General features: G+C 36.9%; 1 long non-coding RNA gene across 1 annotated transcript; it reads right to left on the bottom strand.

Moving 5' to 3' along the window:
- Window positions 1–2,301: 2,301 nt before the first annotated feature.
- Window positions 2,302–24,058, bottom strand: LOC141378038 (uncharacterized). The gene is made up of 3 exons (XR_015478412.1): window positions 23,796–24,058; window positions 23,104–23,155; window positions 2,302–6,001 (listed from the first exon to the last, which is right to left on the bottom strand). It is a non-coding gene; the product is annotated as an uncharacterized LOC141378038 (long non-coding RNA).
- Window positions 24,059–24,495: the final 437 nt, after the last annotated feature.

Below are 24,495 nucleotides of genomic sequence, written 5' to 3'. Positions count from 1 at the left end.
CTGCAGCCAGACACTATTGGGTTTGCAACCCCCTTACCTTTGGGGGAACCAGCACTTTAACAAAAAACTTTTTTTAGCATATGCAAATGTGACCCTGTTTATGGTGACATCTCCTATGTCTCAATAATATGCAAAAGACAGTACACAGGCATTCGCGAATCGGTCAGTGGGCACAGTATACAGTAAAGTGCTACAGAAATAATAATAACCCATGGTTTTTAGAATTATCAATGCAGAAACAACATCTACAGTTTTCCATATATTTCAATATCCCCTTTTACTTCCACATGTAAATTGTTTTCTAAATTAGATGAAACATCAGAAAACACCTATGCGCTCACCCCCACATAAAGTGTAAATTGGAATTCATCTCCCTCGTCTACCTGTGATCAGATTGACGTAAATGCATCTTAATACCCAGCGTAAACAAGGCCAATGATGATTTGAGTACTATCTTAGTGCTAATCATTCGCGAGGCAGGGCGTATTCCCGTTAAATCAAACCCCCAAACTTCTGTCAGACAGAAAGGAATCAAAGTCGTCGCATTACCACAATGACCCTGGCACAGGAACGAAAAGTAATTGTTTCAGATCGCAGTACGCAGTTATTTAAGTTCTGCCTGCTATGCAATTTCAGCATGCTGACAAATTTGTGTGTATTTGAGCATCTCAAAGAGACGAGGTGACACATGTGAAAATGTGCCATTAAGCTGGCAGGTGGCTCAATTATCCTCTTCCCAGCAATTAGGCAGCACACATCGTCATCTTCAAGGGCATCGGCAAATATGTTTTCTCACTTGTTTTCCAGGAGGATGAGTCAGCCGCAGCCAGCATAATTTTACCCAATTGTTTCCAAGCCGGAGAATGACATTTTACAAAACTACAAACTTCCGGCGCTCACCCCTAACAACTTGTGGAGTGTGGACCAGCTTTTTGTTTACACCCTGCCAACAGCAAATATCGGACAAAACTGCCTATTTGCACTTGGCAGAAGGAAAACGTTCATACCATCCCCCGCACACCATGCAGATCTAACAAACAGCATTTTAGGAGAGGGGTGCACAAGTAAACCAAGCCCGTCTGATTTAATGATGTGTTATTGTGAGACACATACGCCGACCCGAGAGGGGCTGTACATGGAGACGTGGAAGGAGAAAAAAAAACTGTGTTTTGAAATGTGTCTGAGATCCACAATGATGAACTGTCTCATCCGAACATAGAGAGAAGGTCGCGTTCTGTCATTGGCGCTCATGACTTGGAAATGTGCAGTGATATAAACACACTCTTCAGTGCTGAGACCACAACCCATTGAGTTGTTAAAGGGATAGTTCATATAAAAGTCTGCCTGGTCTTGTCTCCAATGCTGTGTACACTTCTTTCTTTATTGAACCACAATAGGGGAATTTGAAAAAGGCGAATAGCAATCAGTATTGAGCCTTCCAAAAAAAAAGATGTATCGAAGAATGGTCACTTGTGACATTTGTCCTATGTTCAAATTGTTTTAGGATTAAATGATTCAGTTTGCTAAAAAATACATATATAAATTAATTCAATGTTTTACCAGGGGTGTAAAGTAACTAATTACAAATACTCAAACTACTGTAATTGTGTAGTAATGTGCACTTTTACTTTCCTTTGAGTCCCTTTATAGTGCAGTATTGGTACTTTTACTCCACTTTCCTTCAACCTGCAGTCACTACTTCCTTTTTTTTGTCAATTGGGATTAGAAAAATCAGTCCTGTGACTCCTGTCCAATCAAATCGCACGTAGAAGTAAAATCACATTATAACGAACTACCTCAAGACATGGGCAATGTATAATTGCTGCAAACTGTTTGGAAGCATTAAAAGTGTCCAAGTACTGTAGATGTTCAAAATCATCACATGCAATGACCCATAGACTGTTAAGATGCATGTCACTGATGAGAAGATGACGTATGTTTATTGTATGATGACCGATATGGCCTTAAACATCCGGCAAGCACAAGAAGTCAACATGACATCAGATTGTCATTGTACCCCAAAGTCATGGGGACACATTTTGTTGTCGGGTTCACATCAATGTCCAACATCCAAGCTAAAAATCAAAAAGATATCAACTTCTAATGATGTTACAGTTCTAATGTCTCTCCTTTACATTGATATAAAATGACTGTTTGTCTCTCGAAACTGTTATCTTGGCAATCCTTTAAGTAAACCTTAACTGTTATTTATATACCATTTTAATTTAGCTTATGTAAATCTTTGCTTTTGAGAAGACCAACACATGTAGACTCTGAGGTAAAATGTTTGCCATTCAGTTCAATTCAATTCAGCTTTATTTGTATAGCGCTTTTACAATGTCGATTGTGTCAAAGCAGCTTCATATAAATGGTCATAGTAACTGGATCAGGGTAGTTCAGTTTTTAGTGTTTAAGTTCAGTTCAGTTTAGCTCAGTTCAGTGTGATTTAAAATCATTACTGAGAGTCCAAACACTGAAGAGCAAATTCATCTATGCGTAGCTCTACCGATCCTGAACCATGCAAGCCAGTGGTGACAGCGGAGAGGGAAAAAAAACTTCACTGATAGGAGAGTGAAGAAAAAAAAAATTGAGAGAAACCAGACTCAGTTCGGCACAACCATTTTAATTTCTCCGCTGACCAAGTCTTGTGCAGAGCTGCAGTTTCAGCGGTGGAGGATGAAAGCTGGCCTCAGAGAAAACTCATCTGTCCCTGGAGCATCACTGGAATCAGCCTCATGCTCTCCACTCCCCCATAACCACCAGTGCAGCAGCAGCTCAGGATACGGCCTGGTTGTTAATAGTGGATGCAAATAGAGCATTACAGTAATCCAGCCTAGAAGTCATAAAAGCATGGACTAGCTTTTCTGCATCAGAGATGGATAGCATACTTCGTAATTAGTAATTAGTTTAAGAGAAGAAAATTGTTGGTCATCCAGTCTTTAACATCCTTAATACACTATGTTAGCTTAGACAGTTCAGACATCTCATCAGGTTTAGTTGAAATATATAATTGAGTATCACCTGCATAGCAGTGAAAGCTGATCCCATGTGTTCTAATAAGGTCTCCCAGGGGTAGCATGTAAATTGTAAACAGCAAAGGGCCTAAAACTGATCCTTGAAGCACCCCATACTTTACTGGGTTGACTTGTGAAGGCTGTCCATTAATATTAACAAACTGGTAACGGTCAGTTAAGTATGACTTAAATCATTGTCGAGCCTGTCCCTGGACACCTGTAGACTTTAAGCGATTTATGAGGATATTGTGGTCAATGGTGTCAAATGCTGCACTAAGATCGAGTAGAACTAATAGTGAGATACACCCTTGGTCAGCAGCTAAGAGTAAATCATTGGTTATTTTCACTAATGCGGTTTTTGTACTGTGATGAGCGCTGAAACCTGACTGAAAGACTTCAAAAATATTGTTGGTCTGCAGAAAGGAGCATAATTGAGTAGAAACAACTTTTTCTAATATTTTAGACATAAATGGAATATTTAAAATAGACCTATAATTAGCTAGGTTGTTGGGGTCCATTTTCGGTTTCTTAATAATAGGCTTAATAACAGCTAGCTTGTAAGAGTTTGGAACATGGCCTAAAGATAAAGAAGAGTTGATAACATTAAGAAGAGGTTCTCCTATAGCAGGTAGCAATTGTTTCAGTAATTTTATTGGAATTGAGTCCAGCATACACATAGCTGGTTAACAGCTATTTATAATTTATCTAGCTCTTCCTGTTCTATGATTTTGAAGCACTGTAGGTTATTATGATTCAGTGAAATATTTACAGGATTTGGAGTATAAGCTTGTGCAAAAAGTTTAACATCTCCTATTTTCTGTCTAAAGCGTTCTATTTTATCACTGAAAAAATTCATGAAGTCATCACTACTAATTTGCGGTGGAACATTTTGTTCCAAAGATGACAGATTATTTGTTAATTTATCAATAGTGTTAAATAAAAATCTAGGATTGTTCTGATTATTTTCTATCAATTTGCGGAGGTGCTCAGCCTACTAGAGACTTCCTGGCAGGTGTGTTAAGGCAAGTTGGAGCTAAACTTAGCAGGATACCCGCCCTCCAGGACCGAGTTTGGACACCCCTGATTTACAGAATTGATTTTCTCCAGAAAATTACTCGAAAACAGTTTACCATCATTTGCCATTTTGAAAACTTTTAAATAGCATTCACAGTAAAGCTGATTAAACAACTAAGCAAAGGTAACTTTTAATGCTGTGTTAGCTCACACTTTTATTTTGTATTGTGTTAGTTTTGCAAAACTGAAGTCTATTGCAACTTGCTCTTCACCATTCCAGATGGTTGTCACATGTCAGATGGTTTACATAAAACAGCCTATAGAAAGAGCCATGAATGAGGCATTAATGTTTATTTATCTATAGATGAGATAACCTATGGAAAAAAGTGCTTAATAAAAAGTGTTTTATTGTTGAGTGCATGCTATCACATGGAGTGTTCTCCAAAAGGCTGTGTATTGTGGCACAGTGGTTAGGTGCTGCCTCTGGTCTGAGAAATGAATTGATTGAACTGTTTGAAACCCCTGAATAAATCTAACTGTTTGAATCTTCTGAACTGAAAGAACTGTTTTATTCTCTGCAACTAATTAACCTATTTGAAATCTGTTTTACTATTTTTGACTCTGTGAAACTGGTTTAACTGTTTGATACTCCTAAACCAAAAAAACAGTTTGAATCTGGAACTGATTATACCATTCTGGTGACTGAACTCCCTGAACAGTTTGTGTCCCTGCCCAAAAACCTTCTCCAGAATTCTCTCCAGACTAAGGCCAGTCCCTCAGCTCACCATGTGTCTTCCAGGTACCAGCTCTTCTGTGTTGGCAGATGTCTGCCTTCAGTTTCTAAGCTGCAAAGATCTCCTCAGCCCTTCAACCCATTGTTTCCACCTTGGCTCTATTGTCCTTTGTCTCAACTGTGCCCTTTTGTCCCACCTCATCGTCCTCATCTTTCTGTCTGCACCTTGGTCAATCATCCTCATACCTTCCCCTTCAGACAACATTCCTCTGGCTACACTTTTCCCCTCTGTCTTCTTTGGGCTCCTCCTTCCCTTCGGCTCTACCTTAGTCACACCAGCTCCACTGTGGTCTACCAGAACCCTTCTTATGTGATGGTGACTCGAGCCATCAGCTCTGCCATGGGCATTTGAATCCTATAGGCATCACTCTGGTTCTGCAGCTCTTTATCTCAGTCTTGGGGTCAGCCATTTTACTTTGTTGGTCCATCGTTTAGGCTAGCTGTTTTGGTGTGTTCCCTATGTTACCTCTAAATAGGTTAACATCGAAATTTGTTGGCCCAATTTAGCATTGAATTGGCTTCGATTCGTCAGCTGAACAGAGCACTCTAACTGGTTATTCAGCAACAAATCAGAGTGCGAGTGTGATGTTGTGAAGTGAAGCCAAAAGGGAACACAAAGAGGCCAACCATAATTTTACTACATTTCTTATATATTTGCAAACGATATGGATTATCAGACATATTTTCATAAGTGAATCCCTCTGTGGTAATAATTACTGTCATAATGGTACTAAATTCTGCTTTCTTTACATTTTCTCTGTGTGAGTCGGAAGTTTGGTTTTCTTATGTGGAACAATAAAACAGATCACTAGCCCCAGCAGAAATTCACACCTACTTGCGCAGGCATATAATGCGGCTCTTTGTGTCAGTTTGGTGTGTTCAAGTGCAGTTTTTTGGCCCAGCTGCAATCCAATGAAACAAAATTGTGTTTTGTTGGTGCTAGTTGTTTGGCATTGGCACGGCGTGTCCCAGCCCTTAGGCTCTACTTCCATCCCCTCTGTCGCTATTGTTCAGCACCCTGGTGTTGACATTCCCATCTAAATCATGGCTCCTCATCCCATCAACTCCACCGTGGGCTGCTGTCCTAGCTGGATTCCAGGTCTTCATTGCTTCCTCCTGCCCCTGAGGCCTTCCTCCATTTACTTCTTAGTTGTTTCAATTCTGGTGCAAGATCGCCATGCTAGAGTAAGGAGTAATGTCAAGAATGCAAGGCAAGCTTAGTTGAATAGTACATTTCATACGCAATGATAATGTGCTTTACATATGATAGGATATTTAAAAATCCTAAAATAATAACAAAACAAGTGTAACAAATAAAATGGCAAATAATAAAAATAAATATTTATATTTAAACAGATGTTGGCAGGCGTAGTACATAGTGACTGACCTTTAAGTCAACCCTTGGTATTTTTAATTGATTTTATAATCTGAAAGGTCTAAAAAGTTTATATTCAATAAACATATAAACAACTTAATGCAGTCCTCTAGGCCATTACTTGATTCATGAACAAGTAAAAGTACTTTTTAGAAGACTGATTTGCCTCTATTTCCCTTGAAAGTTTCCTAATTACACTCTCACCTAAAAGATTCAACAGGACTATATCCAAACTCACAGCATGGATGTGCCCACTTTCCTTTGCAGTGTTAAGGCTTGTACACACCGGGACGCCTTTTTTGTTCGTTTATCGTCAGCTTTTTACGAGACATTTTTCCAGATTCAAACCCAAGCACTTTTTACTAGCGTCAAGCAGAAGAGTATGCAAAATCACTCCTTGACGTTAGATGGCGCCACACAACTTTCAGCTTCAGACACCCGCTTGTAACACAGAAGAAGAAGATAAAGTTGACAAGCTGGATGTTATGATTGGTTCAAGCAGCAGCTCCAGGGGTCCGTTCTTCGTACCTCGCTTAAATGATCTAAGATGATTTGGCAGATCCTGGATCTTTTAATCTTGATAACTGATCTTTCGCTAATTTGTTTCTTCAAACAAGTTTGCGAATCAGATTAGAATGTCTGGATGAACTGATCTGAGATCGCTGCGTGTGTTGTGAAGGACAGATCTATTGATTCTCGAAATCATGATCAGCAATGCAACGATTGGCTGACGGCACATCAGCGTAATGACATCATCTGATTAATATTCAATTATCCATGTGAGCAAAATTACATCAAATGAGCAGTAAACGGTTTGTTAAATATGACACGCAATAACCTTCCACATTTGTTGTGAGCTGCAGGCTTTACACTTTCATGTGTCAAGAGTATTCATCATGTATTTCAATGCAAATCAATGTATTTAGTTCTACATTTAGAAAATATGTTCTTTATTATAGTAGCCGTTTTTTAATCGGATGTTTACAAAAGCATTTTGATATTGCTAAAGGCGTCTGCAACTTTTGTGAAGCATAATCACTGGCATATAAACTGTCAAAACATGTTTATGACTGCATTAATGTATTATTGCTTTTTAAAAAAAGTCACATATTGTGCATTTTTATTATACACAATTTGTACTAAAGCGATCTAAAAAGTTCATATCAATAAGTTTTCTCTTTGCACCACCAGGTGGCAATCTTTGTACTTTCATTTCGAGGGTGCAGATTGCATAAGTTTTATAAATAAGTATAACTTTATTTATTTTATTAATAACTATAACTCTATATACATAGTTTAAAAATATTTACCATTTTCCCAAGTGTATATAACTACTACTGTAAGAAAATATCAGAATTCACAAACTTTCTCTATTATCTTTGCTTGAACTAAGCCGATCTAAAGGCTAATTTATACTTCTGCGTCAAACGCCGGCGTATGCTACGGCGCTGACGCATAGCCCTTCGCCATGGCCATCGCCATCACTGACGTGCACCTCTCAAAAAATGTAACTTCACGTCGCAACGACGCGTAGCGTAAGCTCTGTGATTGGTCGGCTTGGTAGCTCTGACGAGTATGGGCGGGACCGAGAGCCGCGCGAATGGCGCGAGCGATTGTTTACAAGTGTGGAGTTCCGTGAAGGAGCTCCGGATGGAAAGTTTTGTTTTGTGTTTACCTCATAGTTAAAGTTGCTGCACGTCCGACGGTTGCTGCCTCAAAATGAGCGAGTTCGAACCACTTGTACATCCCGGAAGTGTTCAGGAAAAGCAAAAAAGCAGAGAAGAAACTCGACACAGAGGAACATTTACACCTCACTGCCAGCTAGCGTTTCGGAAGTGTTAATGCAGACCAATAGAGACAGCGCGCAGAAGTATAAATGCACAGCCACGCACGTTGCATGCGCCGTGGGTTACGCCGGTCACTTGACGCAGAAGTATAAATCAGGCTTAATCCTGTTTATATAAATTGAACCTGCTCCCGATCAGGTTTGATCTATCAGAACTGTTGCCATGACAACAACTCTCGGATCAGCTTTGAAGAACGAAACAATCTTGGATCGTGTCAAATCGTCAATATCCAAATCCAGCTAACAGAGTAATCCACGTACAAAGAACGGACCCCAGCTCTAACAATGAAATGATTATTGTTCACCAGTGCAATAAGCAGCTCCACGTTCATATGGCCTCTGGCCATCTTCTTCAATGTGCACTCGCATTGACAGTTTTGCGCTTGAGCGCTCTAAGGGCTGTTTACTGTAACTTCAGCAGCTTCGTGCACATGAGCAAAAGAGCCAACCTGATAGGTGGAGAAGGTTTTGACAGGGTGCGTCAAAACAAAAAAACAAGCATACGCCGGGTTTTTTTTTTAAATGGTGATTTTTCGCCTGGCATTTTGCGCGTTGGCGTCTACGATCACATTAGCGCCCTTTATTTAGTTACAAGGCGTTAAACGTCAACTGAAAAGATGAGCAAAATACGACTCTGTGTGCACAGGCCTTAAAAGGAGAAGGTATTCATTTTTATTTTTAAGAATATCTTGGCCATTCGCATCCCATAGTAGAACTTAGACAATTAGACAATTTTTGTATATTGGGTTCAGACACAAATAAACACCAATCTTTGTCTTTTCGGTGTAAGCTGGTGCAATTGCAATAAAGCAACATACATTCATTATATTCATTAAAATAATTAATCATACCATAGTAAGTAAGCAGAAGGTAACTGCAGCTTCATGACCTCTGTATCACCACAAGAGGGAGAATTGTGACAATCATAAGTAAATATCGAAGAGAGTATACCCGGCTTTCCCTTCAGGCACCTTAAATTTGGACCCTTACATTAATATATGAACACCTCTCTTGAGAAATATGCATAAAGAAAAAGTGGCACTAAATATGAGGCATGAAAAAGTCTCTATCGAGCGGGAAGGCCCACAGAGATGTGGGCCAAAGGTAAAATGATCTGTCTTGATTGCACTGTAATTGACTTCATAACCTGGGCTTTTTCGACAGCTCATCCTGGCTTTGACCTCCACCGTAAAGCCAATAATCACCCAGCAGGCGTGATGTGTAGAGCCACAGGCTTCAGATGTGACCATCTGCACTGTCCAGCAGAGCGTCCAGATCCTCATCAGTGTTGGAGGTACAGGACACTACTTAAAATGACTGGATCCTTCAGTACAGCACAGTTGGACAGATGGAGGCTAAATAGTAACTCTTTCAGGTGCATTACAGTCTCAGACTGTACTGCCCATGAACCGCCCACAGCCTGTTTACTGGCCATCTGAGTCATGTTACCAACAAAACTGTCAAAAACTGTCCTAAATTCTGTAGGTTTTTTTTTTAGTTGGTTAACTTTATGCAGTTTCCAGCAGTCAGAAATGAAGCTGTGTTTACAACTTAATTGCTGGTACATAAAATCTGATGGAAGAGACTGATGTAACAAAAATATACCAATTGCTTATTTTACCAACTAGACCAGTGATCAAATACTTTATGATAAATGATGTTGAAAGCTGCACTGAATATACTGTAAAATGGTAATTGTAATACTTTGAAATATTGGTAATTATCTAAAGATCACCATTTTACCCTTTTTTAGGATTTGATGTCTTATGTCTTATAAGTCTTATGTGTCTCCAGAATGTGTTTGTAAAGTTTCAGCTGAAAAATACCCATCGGATTATTTATTATACATTTCTGTATACTGGAAATTTGAGCTGTTATGACATTAGCTGTTTTCTTTATTGCAAATGAGCTGGTTCTCCCTGCCCACTGTGTGTGTCAGAGCCATTGAGATCACTGATTCACGTACAGTGTTGTGCAAGTTACTTCCAAACTGTAATACATTACAGATTACTTATTATTGTTATTTAAATGTAATCCCTTACCTTACAATATTACTGTCTCAGAATTGTAATATGTTACATTACTCTTATATTACTTTTTAGTTACTTTCACCAAAAAAACTACAGAATTAGAACTTAACATTATAAAATTCTATAATGTTCTATAATGAGCATTTTACATCCAGTAGAAAGTGATTTGATCTAGCAGAATGACTGTGACCTCTCCAGGCTACTAACAATATAGTATATAATTGGAAATGTGAAGGCTCAAGACAATGCAAGAAAGGATGACAGCCAGAATTACAAATGATCTGTTAAAAGTATGGTAGAGGTAAATTGATTATCTGGCAATATCTGTGAATGGCTTGGCTATTTTCATATTAGACACAACAGGCCGATATGTAAACTCCAATGCCATGACAAAATGCAGATTTTGTTTCTTTTCTTATTGTTGCCATTATTGTATTTACTTTACATTCAAGTGGTTTTCAACACAAAACCGTCCTGCACAAAGTGAGCATGATGAACAGTTTTCTCAGTATAATGTTTGTGCACCGATTTCCTGTTTGTGGACAAAACTGCCTGCGAGCTCTCACATATGCTGCTCGCGCACAAATTCTCACGATAACTCAAATACGCACTGCTCACGCACAAGTTTTCTTGCGTGCTCTAAGTACACTGCTCTCTCAGTGAGATTATATGCAGACTCACAATTCCTGTCTTGTGTTCCCTCTTCCTTTCAAGCTTTTTGATATGAATTACATTAGTACACTATTTATTAACAATAACCAAAATACTAAAATAGACTTATAATTTTTAATCTAATAAACCATAACATTGTTGGCTGTATGTTATATGATGAGATATTTCAAATAAAAAAAACATTTAGACAAAAATAAAAACTAACGCAAGCAGAAATGTAACTAATAGAAAAACTTGATAAGGTATTATAGCCTACTGTACTATTCACTCTTCAAATTAATCTTATTATCAATCAGATTTTTTATGGCAACTAAAATAAAGTGAACTAGTGTCTGTTGTCTTCCACATTGTTGATGAGATTGTGGAGGACTTTTTCCCTGCCATCATCTTCATTTTGAAAAGAAGCTGTTCCACAGGGCCCCTGAACACACATATTGTCATTAAGTACTGTAATTATTTTGTTGTGGTAATACTATAGTTGCTATGGTAACACAAGAAGTGTAATATAAACAAATGATCTAGTGCTGTAGTTTTTTTACAATATGGGGTAGATTGTACTACAATTCACCACACTTAACTGTAGTAAAACTACACTTTATATTTAATTTTATGAGTTCACTATTCTTAATACGACAGTAACGTTATGCTTAAGCATTCATTGTAAATACTTTAGCCTAAAACATAGGCAGTATACCTTACACTCAAAAACACTAGTATTTATCATAGAATTTATCTTAACCTATAAGTAAATAGTGTAGCAATATATAAACCATATAAACATTCTTGGGATAACAATTAAATAGGAGGATCTCTGGAGAGCAACAGAACGAAAGGAAGAGGAAACACACGGCATAGACTGTGAGTCTGCATCATCTGACGGAGCGAGAGCAGGTCGTTAGTACGTGAGCAGCCCAGCCAGTGTTGAGTGAACGCGAGGAGTTTTGTCCACAGAGGAAACCGGCACGTTCACTCGCTCGTATTACATGAATGAGCTTACGACATTTGTCAGTGAAATAACGCTATATGCACTTACGTCCGTCTCGCAAATGCACTGTCTTCTGCCATTTTCATCTATTTGCCGCTTTTCCGCTGCGCGTACTGCGAACCGGGCTGAGCCAATATCGCCGGACCTTGAGCTCAGAAGCTGAAATCATTCCGCGTTCAAAGTAAAAAGGTCCCATAGCCAGAGGGAGATTAATGACAGCACGCGCATATATTCTCTATCCACGAACAGGAAATAGAACTGCGGTATTTTTCATTTGTTAATGTCTTGCGGCCGAAAAGTCTGTTGTAACGCACGCGTTACTGAACATGTACCGAGTAAAATATTACTGAAAATGTATTAGTAATGCCTTACACTTCTGCGTTACAGGAAAATGTAATACATTACTGTAATACATTACTTTTGTAACGCATTACTCCCAACACTGTTCGCGTAGCCTCTCTTGTTATGTCTCGCTCCAGATAAACAGCACAGCGACAGACAAGAATGAAGCAGGTCTCCCTTACTACAGTAAGAATTTTCCCAACTTTTATTTGATGTATTTTTTGTGGAGTTAATTCAAGCCTTTCTGCAACGATGAGTCACACAACGTCATTATAAAGTGCATGCACATGCACACACATGCGTTTAGCTTTGCACTGTTATGGCACAACAAATGTAGCAGGATACATTTTAATATTCACTGCTGTATGGATATCTATTATGTTAATGTACAAAATAAACCTGATTTAAATATATGAACCGGGATTGAATCGTCTTCTTTTATAATTGTGCTGACACACAGCTGTGGTTAGAAATTACGTAGCAATTTTACTGTCTTTTTTACAAGCAAGCACTGTTTTAAAATGTCTTAAACTTGTAAAACTCATTCTTGATCACATTTGATGATGATTGACTATCACAGTGAGCTCAAAGTATCTTTTAGTATCAATTGATCTGCGCAAGTCTTGTCTTGTTGATATGATTATCTGCGGCTGTCAGTCACCTAAATGGGCATTGAAACTGCACTTCTACGTCACGTTGCAGGGAGCCTCAAAATGAAAGGCATTTAGATCCTATTTTTAACATTGAAAGATTTAAAAAGAGAGACTTATTGTGTTTCTATTACACCAATGACTGCGGACACACTATGCCTACACACAGTTCTGTGCATGTCGTTAAAATTATTTGCCCTTGTAATCTAAAATTAAACTTGAAAACGCACTTCCTGTTTTTATTTTTTATTTTTTTAATTAACTTCTCATAATGTGTGATTTTGGGGTAATGGGTGTGGCTAACATACTTAACCATGACCCTCCAACTGTCTAAAAATGGTGAGGAGGAGGTGTCTGTTAGGTTGTAAAAACTCTCCAAAACTTTTTTCCAATTTATTTATTTATTTTTAATGAAATGTCTACTTTACTACATTTATTTAGCTTTCATTAGAAAAAACAAGCCACACCCACTTAATTTGATATTCCGTTTCTCTAGGAACTGCATTGCAAAAAAAAAAAAAAAAAAAAAAACGTTTTTGGTTTCTATTATCAACCCTTTAAAAGAAAAGGTATGTACAATGTACATTCATTTATAGATAGAGTTTATTCCAGTGCTGGGGGTAACGCATAACAAGGGAACGCAAGTTACATAATAATATTACTTTTCTAAGTAACAAGTAACAAAGTAACTTTTAAATTTAAATTTCCTTTAAATTTAATTTTAAAGTTATACTTTAAAAAAATGTAAAGATTTTTAAAAAAAAGTTGAAATAATTAGTTTTAAAAAATAAATTGCTGGATTAAAAATTTAAGTAGTCACAATGAATCGTGCAGTCAATGAGAGAAAGTTTTCATTATTTTGAACGCATCGAAGCTAAGGAAATGGGCATTGCCTCAAAGGACAGTGACAAATAGTACAAAAGTAGCAAGCACATTGCTTTAAACTTAAAGTTATTTGTAACAGGGGTGGCCAACCCTGTTCCTGGAGAGCCACCTTTCTGCAGATTTCAGTTGCTACCCATATCAAACACACCTGCCTGTAATTATCACATGGTGTTCAGGTCCTAATTAATTGGTTCAGGTGTGTTTAATATGTTTTGATATGGGTAGCAACTGAAATCTGCAGGAAGGTGGCTCTCCAGGAACAGGGTTGGCCACCCCTGATCTGTAAATATGTCACGTATAGCTCTGGGGTCAGAAAGTTCTCGAAAATATTTTTTTTTTTATGTGTTTATAGGTAAATGTACTGTAGGTGTAGGTTATACAGTGTGTTGTTAATTACAGAACTCCTCTATGAAAAAAGAAAGAAAGAAAAAAAGTTCTGAAAGAGATCAGCCAGGTAATAAAAATTGATGCAAAAGTGACGTAACACATTACTTACTAAAATAAAGTAAGTATTGCAACTACTTTAGGAGAGAAGCTCAATATTGTAATGCATTTCTTTCAAAAGTGACTTTGCCCAACACTATCTATCTATCTATCTATCTATCTATCTATCTATCTATCTATCTATCTATCTATCTATCTATCTATCTATCTATCTATCTATCTATCTATCTATCTATCTATCTATCTATTTATCTATCTATCTATCTATCTATCTATCTATCTATCTATCTATCTATCTATCTATCTATCTATCTCTCTGTCTGTCTGTCTGTCTGTCTGTCTGTCTGTCTATTGTATAGATTTGGTGTGTAGATTTTTAGATTTATTTTAAACCATGTATGGATGTGTTTCGCAATTTTCAAATTCCCGATTAGTTGTTTTTTCTCTCAGTTTGAAATAACGTACTTCATGTTTTTGCAGATATTCTAATCACAAAAAAGCAATAAAACAGTTATAATTAAAAATAACTGATTTCTATTTTAATATTAGAGGTATTTTTTTATTTTATAATGTGTTTTGTATGTATTTTGTAATGTATTTTAATCCAGTTAGTGAGTAGATAGTAATCTACTATAGTTCTGCAAAAATTCTGTTAATCTTTTTTGCAAAATGTACTGGTAATAGTGTGGATCAATCCCCCTCATATGACTTTAAAGCCTTTTGGGTGTATGGTAATACTATACATGTGATTACATACTTATTTACTTACTAATTAAAATACACATGAACTGATTCTTTTATGAACCTTCTTCACCCCTACATGGCACGTGAAAATAAACTGCAAGTGGTCACTGTACATCTAAATTGAAGATCTGATGAGGGTGACAACTGCTGGTGTTATATTAAAGCTTTGATTGAAGTCTGATCACAGATTCAACAACAGGTAGAGCTGACCTGTGAACCACAGAATTATTGATAGAAACCTCTATTCTGATCTCCACCGTGACCTCAAGCGAAGCTCTTAACCCAAAGATCATTCGCACGTCTACTAAGAAATTAGAGCACAGGAAGCTGGTTTGAACAGAAAAAAAGAACTGCTGAATGACAAGCGGAGAACAGACCTTTCAGTCAAACACATTACAGTGCTTCAGCGGGTCCTGTCAGATTCACAGTAAACCTGTATAACGAAAACCTAACAAGCAGTTTTCAATCAAATGAGATTTCACCTAGCACACACAGACATAGGTGCGCCACCGGAGCCCAAAGGGGACGTTTGCTCGGGGCCCATCTGGAGCTCTCAACTGCATGGCTTGTCAGGACTCTGTGATTTCCACACACGTCACTGCATTTGAGAAGGTTAGCAGTGAATCACAAGAGCAAGGAGACATCTGACAAAAAAAAAAAAAACAGATACGCTGACATGTGCACCTTTACGATTTTCCACACTTGCATGGGCAGACGCAGGATCTGTGTCTCGTTGCACATATATAAAGAGACAGTTCACCCAACAATTTGCTGTTAATTTACTCACCCTTATGCAATTTAGGATGTAGGTAAGATTTTTTTTCTTCAGTGGAGCTTTTAAAGAAGATTTTTAAGTGCAGTCTTTGAGTATTCATAAAATGTCAGTGTGATTCTGAAAATGTAAAATTAATATTCATACGCAATTAGTTAATAGTCATTGGCACTTTGAGAGTCAAAAATGCAAGCTACAAAACAATGATTTTCAACTAAACAAAGTTTTGTCTTGTTTCTATTTCAAAATTTTAAATTTCTATTAGCCCCCTTGAATTCTTCGCCCCCATGTTTATTTTTTTCTCAATTTCTGTTTAACGGTAAGATTTTTTTTAACACATTTCTAAACATAATAGTTTTAATAACTCATTTCTAATAACTGATTTATTTTATCTTTGCCACGATGACAGAAAATAATATCTACATATTTTTCAAGACACTTCTATACAGCTTAAAGTGACATTTAAAGGCTTAACTAGGTTAATTAGGTGAACTAGGCAGGTTAGGGTAATTAGGCAAGCTATTGCATAACGATGGTTTGTTGTGTAGACTATCGAAAAAATATATAGCTTAAAGGGGCAAATATTTTTGTCCTTAAAATGGTGTTTAAAAATTAAAAACTGCTTTTATTTTAGCCGAAATAAAACAATTAAGACTTTCTCCAGAAGAAAAAAATATTATCAGACATACTGTGAAAATTTCCTCGCTCTATTAAACATCCTTTGGAAAATATTTAAAAATGAAAAAAAAATTAAAGGGGGGCTAATAATTCTGACTTAAACTGTATAATTATTGTATTTTTCAAGCAAGCAAAGTAATCTGCCAAAGGAATAAAATAATCGTTTCAGGTTTTTGAATAAGATTTTACTTAACCTATTGACAGATTATGTTTTTAGTTTAAAATAAAATGATTTTGTTGGTTTAGGAGCAAAAAAAAACAGTTAATTCATAACATATTATTTCTGAAAAAATATCAATATTTTACTTGTCTAGAAAACTAGAAAAAAAAATGTAGATACTTGGACTAGAAATAAAGTAAGAAAAGCTTTTTTTGCAATGCAGGTGATGTTAAAAATTAATACCCATGACTTCAGAAAATACATTATGGTCTTGAAGTTGAAGTCAGAATTATTAACCCCCCTGAATTATCCGCCCCTCTGTTTATTTTGTCTTCAATAGACCTTTTTCACACTTCCTGGTTCCGGCGTCTTACAACATCCGGTTTCAATATGACGGAGTAAGAAAGAATGGCAGGGTCACCTCATCGCTGTAATTGCAGCGTTCTCGGCTGCTCCAACTCAAAAAAAGACACCCTTACTTTAATCACCACGATTTCCCGAAAGACGAAGGACAGAGAAAATCATAAATGAAATTATTAGAGGGCTTGAATGTCGTTTCAAGTTATATGCAGGAGTACGTTCGTATGGTGTATGCACTTCAAAGCGGAGATTATCATGTTTTATCAAAGACTGGTGGTCTATGCTTAATTTTGATGAGTAATTATAATATAGACAAAACTCCAGTTAAGCTATCTGCCTTCCACAAACAAGGGCTCATCATGGTCATTAATCTATAAGCATGATTTCTCCTTACATCGTTGTTTATTTTGGAATAATATACAATTCATACAAACACAAATCTCTTTTTTTAATTGGTTTGACAACAAAATTATTTGTTTAGTCAGTTATATAATAAAGATGGTATACTTTTCTTACAATGAAGTCCTTTCTCATTACAAAATCTCAATAACCCAGCAAGTTTTCAGCTGTTATTGGTTCAACTCCCTCAGAGGCATGTTATTCATTCATGCTATTTAGAGGTATTAATAAGACCATCCTTCTGATGCATCATCTTTTGATATTACTAAATGTTATGTTGGCAAATTTTGTTTTACAGTAAATACCAAGAGTAACTATAGAGCTATTCATACTCTTTTCCAAACAGAAATCATTACTGTACCTTATATCCAATTTTATTAGGTGTCTTTATTAAAGGGTGAATTGAAGAAAAGTATGGCTGTTACCACAGAAATATCATGTTAGAAATAGAATTAAAGAAATGTCCTATAAACTTATGACCAGGTTTTATCCAGCAAAACATTATTTGCTAAAATTTAAAATTGGGATTGATGTAAATTGTATTTTTGTAATAAATATGAGGAGACGGTTTTACACTTATTTTGGCTTTTTACATAGTCAGCTTATGGGGTGAGGAGCAAAAATGTATTAATAACAATTCTTTTGAGTTCAAAACCTCTTTCATCATTATAGAAACATGTACATATGGGCTTTACATGATTATCCTAGAGGGAAAACAAGAAAAAAACAAGAAAGCTCGACCCACTTTAAAAATGTGTGAACTTTACAATGTATTTCATTATTACATATGTTATATTACATTTTGTATATTTTATATTTGATTTACAATTACCCCTGGCATGTATATTTTTGTATTGTAAAATGTTATTTGCTGTTCTTCAAATAAATAATAAAATTTATTTTTTCCACGAGTAGGAGCTAACGTGTTTCCAGACTTGAGAAAACCTTACGACCATTAAACAACCTGTAACGTATGGGGCTCCTGCATTGACCGATAACAACTCACCTGTACAACTACCTCGCCATTCACTATATCTGACTCGGAATAAAAAGGAAGGAGGGGTTAGCACAGTTTATAGACGGGACTACTGACATAAAACTAATCCTGCTGGATGTTAAATAGCCTAGTTAATCTTGCTTACGAATGGCTTGAATGAGCAGATCTTATGCTGTTGGCTGTGCACCTTACTGGAACCTGACGTTGCAAATGCTGTGTGTAAGACACGTTTTCTGCACAAATTCTGCAAATCGGAATCATCTTTTAAATGCTGTTTCATTCAGGTAGTTTTACACATTCACCGAATAACGTCTTTCTGTCCAAATTATGGCAAAGTTAACAGAGAGAAAGTCATCCGCTGTCCTCAGGCTGTCATGTCTCTGCGACTCCTAGCGAAAACGGAAATAGCGATACATTGCTTCGAATGGCACTTCCGGTGTTCAGTTCCGCTGTGAAAAAGGTCTATTTTCTGTTTAACGGAGAGCAGATTTTTTTTTACCACATTTCTAAACATAATAGTTTTAATAACTAATTTCTAGTAACTTTTTTATTTTATTTTTGCCATGATAACAGTAAATAGTATTTGACTAGATCTTTTTCAACACACTTCTATACAGCTTAAAGTGACATTTAAAGGCTTAACTAGGTTAATTAGGTTAACTTGGCAGGTTAGGGGAATTAGGCAAGTTATTGTATAATGATGATTTGTTTTGTAGACCTTTGAATTTTGACCTTAAAAACTTTTTTAAAAAAATTAAAACTGCTTTTATTCTAGCCGAAATAAAAAAAAACAAGTGTCTTTGGTGTCTTTAGTGTGTAGAATGTGTCTGTAAAGTTTCAGCTCAAAACACCCATCAGATTATTTATTATACAATGGAAAAATGCCTATTTTTGTCTCAAAACAAGCCTGCGCCTTTAAATGCAAATAAGTTGCTTCTCCCCACCTACTGTTCCTACTTGCACATCTGTTTCTACTGCAAGGCATAAACAGCAGTCTTGTTGACCCCTCTTTGCCATTTTGGAAAATGTAAATGCACTCACAGTAAAGATGAAATACAAACTGCTGAGATTACAGTTTTTTGAGCAAAGGCAACTTTTTAATGCTGTTTTAGCTCACACTTTTATTTTGTATTGTGTAAGCCATGTTAGTTGTTAGCAACTGTTGTATTAACAGCGTCTTTTCTTTATTACAAACATGCAATGTTTTAAAAACATTTTATTTTATTTTATGTTATGCAATGTATTGTGTTTTTATATAGCACATTTATCATGTATGGCCATTCACCCAAAGCGTTTAACAATTATGAGGAGGGTCTCTCCACACTACCACCAGTTTGCAGCATCCACTTGGATAATGCGACGGGTGCCACAGGACAACGGCACCAGTGCGCTCACCACACCCCAGCTATTGGTGGAGTGAAAAGACGGTAATAGGGCCAATTCGGTGGATATGGGTGATTGGCCCCGCCCTGCTTAGCTTCAGTGAATAACCAGTCTTGGGCTGCAGGGTGATATGACTGTGGCAATTTAAACTTAGATATTCATTCTTGAGGTGCGGATGATCACAGACAGTTGGAAGTTGGAACAGATCTTTTAATCTCACTTTCTTTAGAAATCCTGTTCTGTGGACATGCTTATTCCATAGACTGTAAAATATATGGACGCAATATACGTGATGTCACCCATAGGTTTCTGAACACTGCAAAAGAAGCCACAAGTAGGCGCGGCCAACTATCGCCATTTTGTTCACGCGTCATCGCACCCACGGCGAAATACCAAACAAGGGCAAAGAAGCAGAGCGTGTGCGGAGATACAGACCCCTGCTGGCATTTTGCTTGGACCTGGGTTAAAGAGACTTTACTTAGGGAAAACGCTTAATACTTTATTACCTGCGACTCGTTTGTGTTCTGACCACATGAGCTTGGCTTTACAATATATCAATAAAGTGTTTAGACCAGGGGTCACTAATCTGGGACCTGGAGGGCCGGTGTCCCTGCAGAATTTAGCTCCAACTTGCCTCACCACACCTGCCTGGATATTTTAAGTATACCTAGTAAGACCTTAATTAGCTTGTTCAGGTGTGTTTGATTTTATATGATAATTTATATTGAATTTATATGATAAGGATATAAATTTACTCACATGGGAAACAGAGGCCACGTAAATGGTTTGTGAGCACAATTAAGTGCACACAGCATCCCATATCATCATTACTTCTTGTACGAAATAAGTGTACAAGGGAACTGACTGTGTAAAGCCACATAAAACAAAACAAAAATACGATGTATATGCCAGGTTCAGCGGCTAATCTGCCAGATTTAGCTGAGGTAAAGTGACGCGACCAGCAAGACCTAGCTGTCACTCAAGTGGCCATGCCCTTAATTATGTAAACTTAAATAGCCTAATATAAAGGATGTTATAATAAAAATTCACCCCCGTCACAGTTGTCATGAAGGGTAATATTAGCTGTATGAACCAAAAATGTTCTTTGTACCAGGCTGTAAACACCTTTTTTCCTGCTGTAAAGTCAGCCATTGTCACAGTGGGCTTAATTGAAATTAGCTATATTATGGAGCCAGGATTAGTGGAATTTTGATGAATTGCAGTTTCAGTTACTTCCATATTGGCTTTCCGAGGGAGAGCGGGAGGTTGCCGCTTGGTTTATTTGCGTTACTTTGAAGACATGTAAATACAGGCTTGTCAATCCATTTTGGTGGGCGAGGAATACCGCATTCCTATTGTGGTGAGCCTCAAACTATTTTTAAAGAAGAGAGTTTTTGTGTTTATATCACTTTACGTTGCTGCTGTTTTCACCACAGTCCAAATACATGCAGGATAGGTGAATTAAATGAACTAAATTTGCCGTAGTGTATGTGTGTGAATGAGTGTGTATGGATGTTTCCCAGTACTGGGTTTCAGCTGGAAGGGCATTCACTGTGTAAAACATATGCTCGATAAGTTGGCAGTTCATTCCACTGTGGCAACCCCTGATGAATTAAAGGGACTAAGCTTAAGGAAAATGAATGAATGAATGAATAAATTCCAAAATATTTACACTTTTGTACAAAATATTCTGTATTCCTGTTGCAGATTTCTATAGTCCCCAATCACACCTTTTCTGTTATATTTGGAAAAAAAGATATATATTTTCTGCCAGGAGTTTTACTTTTACAATCTGGTGAAAAATAAACCTAAGCTCACTCTAGAGTGCAACAACAAACAAGTGAGGTGGAGTTTAGTTATCTTCATTGCTTTCATTCTGCTTAAATATCTGTCTGTGTTCCTTTGAGAGCCACTTGTGTGGTTTGCAGCCACAAAAAAAAATGCAATCAAAGCTTTTCAGCGATGAACTGTAATGAATCCAAACATGATCTTGATTATATTGTTTACTGAATATTGCTCTCAAGCAATTGCTTGGTGGTGATGCAGTCTTTTTGTTGTTGTTTTAGTAGAAAAAAAAAGTTATTTGGAATTAATGTGATTGCCATTAATAGTTCCATTGTTTTAAATTTGGAGAAGTTTCTTGTTTTACCAGTTTTCATAATGTAGATCATTTAAATGATGATTAAATAATAAATAAGTACTCAAGAATTCAAATAATTTGAAGCCAAATAATAACACTCCAGGCCTGTAGCCAGCCTAATGAAACCAGAGCACCCGGAGGAAACCCACACCTACATGGGGAGTACATGCAAACTCCACAAAGAAATGCCAACTGACCCAGCCGGGGCTCGAACCAGTGATCTTCTTGCTGTAAGGCGACAGCGCTAAATTACCTCATATCATTATAAAAAATAGGACTCTGTTAAAGTTTTCAATTGAAAAAAATTTAGCCTAATGTCATTTATTAGCACAACAAACTGGCCAGCAGTCAGAATTTGGGATGCCGAATTTAGCGTGGTGTAACTTCAGAACGTGAAGTCATGTCATTCAAGTCCCAATTCTGTACCGACAGTATGCATGGGCCGATATAAGATTTTAGGGGTATGATAACCTTGGATAAAAACATCATGGTTTCACGGTATTGTGATTACTGCTCTACAATATATTCTTTTTACATGTCTGGATAAAAAAGCAAAAACCTTTTTCCCATTTGAACACAATATATTTTATTTTCAGAAACCTTTAAAATATTTTGGAACAGTAAACGTGTCAGGCTACATGAATCATTGACATCTGCTTTCTTCATTTGTTCCAAAAACAGATTTTTTTACAATTTAAAATGGCATTTTTCTGCTGGAGATACTGCACTCTCAGAAATAAAGGCAGCAAGCTGTCACTTTTTCAAAAGGTTTCAAAAGGTACACATTTGTTCTTAAAGGGTGTATATCGAAATCAAAAATAAATATTTTTGTACCTAAAAATTTTAAGAGGAAACCTTTACTTTTAAGGTACAAATATGTACCCTAGAGGTATTAATATGCATCTTTTAGGAACAAATTTGTACCTTATGAAAAGGTACCACACCAGTGACAGCTCGCATTTTTTCTGAGAGTGTATGGGTATGCCGAAGCATGCTAATAGGACTTTTAATTTGCCTGTAACCTGGGTTAAACGCTTCCGGCGAATTGAATGCCAATGCAAAATCCGGTGCGTTTAAGGTCTGTTTTCTTTAAAAATCAGTGATCTCCACTAGCTGAGTGATATCTTATTTAAAGTGGGTCTCAGATTGTACTAAAAGCACTGCATTCAATTACATTTCCCCCGCCATATCTTTATAATATGAGCATTTATTTTACCCCATTATATTCAATGGAGCTTCTGCGTTAGCCTGCCAATTCTGACGGGCGCGTGCGAGTAAACAGCTTTTTGTCTCGTTTTACGCTTGAGCAACTAAATAAATGCTAAAGTTTATTTAACTGAATGTATTTTAATGACATTACAACATCGATGCTGTATAAGGAACCGTATAAAATGGTAAAAAGTTCACAATAACAGCTCACCGGAAGTGTATCAGCATGGGAACAGCACTAGCTCGGCATATACCCTATTGTCCTAAAACACAAACAAAAAAAACTTACACATACCTTATTGAAGAAAATTTTGACAGTTTTAAAACCTTGGCTTCAACAAACCACGGTATACCTTGAAAACCTATTTCAATAGGTTATTTTCACAATTTATTATGGAATAGCAGTCAAAATAGGACAAATGAGGGCATGTATGGGACAAATTCTGGTCTGGACCTTTGTCAGTGAGGGGTGGGCTTTTTGAACCACCTGAACCCCCCTGGCTATAGGCCTGTAATCATTGCAACATGGTCAAAATGTGTTAAGCTCTCATTGAATAAAACAAAATAAAAAACAATCAACTAAACCGTCACTAAAAACATGACAAGGTTAAATAAATATGATAAAAACAGAATAATAATTTTGCTTCATAAGACCATATAACTTTTGAAATAATGGTTTCAGCTAAAAAAGATAAACAAAACAAAAAGTCTGGTTGCACATAGTGTTCCAAATGTGTACACAACGACTGTAAAAGGACACAAAATAAGATACATGGGTTAGGGTTAGGTTCAGGGGTAGGTTTATAGTACCTTGTTATTAACCAATTAATATAATGACTATAATTAACGCATATGTAAACGCAAAACTTGTGTGTAAAATAAAGTGCCACTAAAAAGGCCTACCTATCTTCTTGAATGAAGAGAAGACGTCATTTTGGACGGCCTGTGGGAGAGTTCATTTACAGCAAATTTCCATTTAAGAGTGAACTATCTCTTTAAACGCTCGTCGGTAATTTTATTACGCTTGAACTTCAGGAGTGTTAAATATAATCCAGCTGTCTGTCACCATGTCAAATGCTTGTTATGTCGAGAAATCCGTGAGTCGAATCAAGCACGAGATGTGCGCGCTCACGACAGCACAACAGCGCCCTCTGCTGATCACGCGCACCGTACACAAGACCAAATTGATATTTTTACACCTGTATTACTCTAAATCCCAAAACAACACGAGCAAACTGTCTAGAGACAAAACCCAATAAAATAACATGTCATTAAATAATGACTTCTCTCGATACATTCAACATTTAAATATTTACCCAAAACGCAGTCCAAATCTGACTTTTAAGACTCCTCAAATTACCCTGCGTTTTGCATCCCCGAGTGTTTGCACTTTCATTTCTGTCTCCATTTTTAACTTAATTAACAGGAGGTTTATCTCTCACCTAAAAAACATCCTCAGTACTCCAGTTTAATTAAAAGGGGGGCTTGCATTCACGCGCCACATTATTCAGGAGTGTGTCTCTGCATGCAAACAAGCCAGTGCATCTCAGCCATTATGATAATTGGGAATATGAGCTCAATAATGGAGAATCCAAGGCTAATG

The sequence above is a fragment of the Danio rerio genome, chromosome 2 (assembly GCF_052040795.2).
Source record: "Danio rerio strain M-AB ecotype USA chromosome 2, GRCz13ab, whole genome shotgun sequence".
NCBI classification, from domain to species: domain Eukaryota; kingdom Metazoa; phylum Chordata; class Actinopteri; order Cypriniformes; family Danionidae; genus Danio; species Danio rerio.
This window is presented reverse-complemented; position numbering and strand designations above follow the sequence as displayed.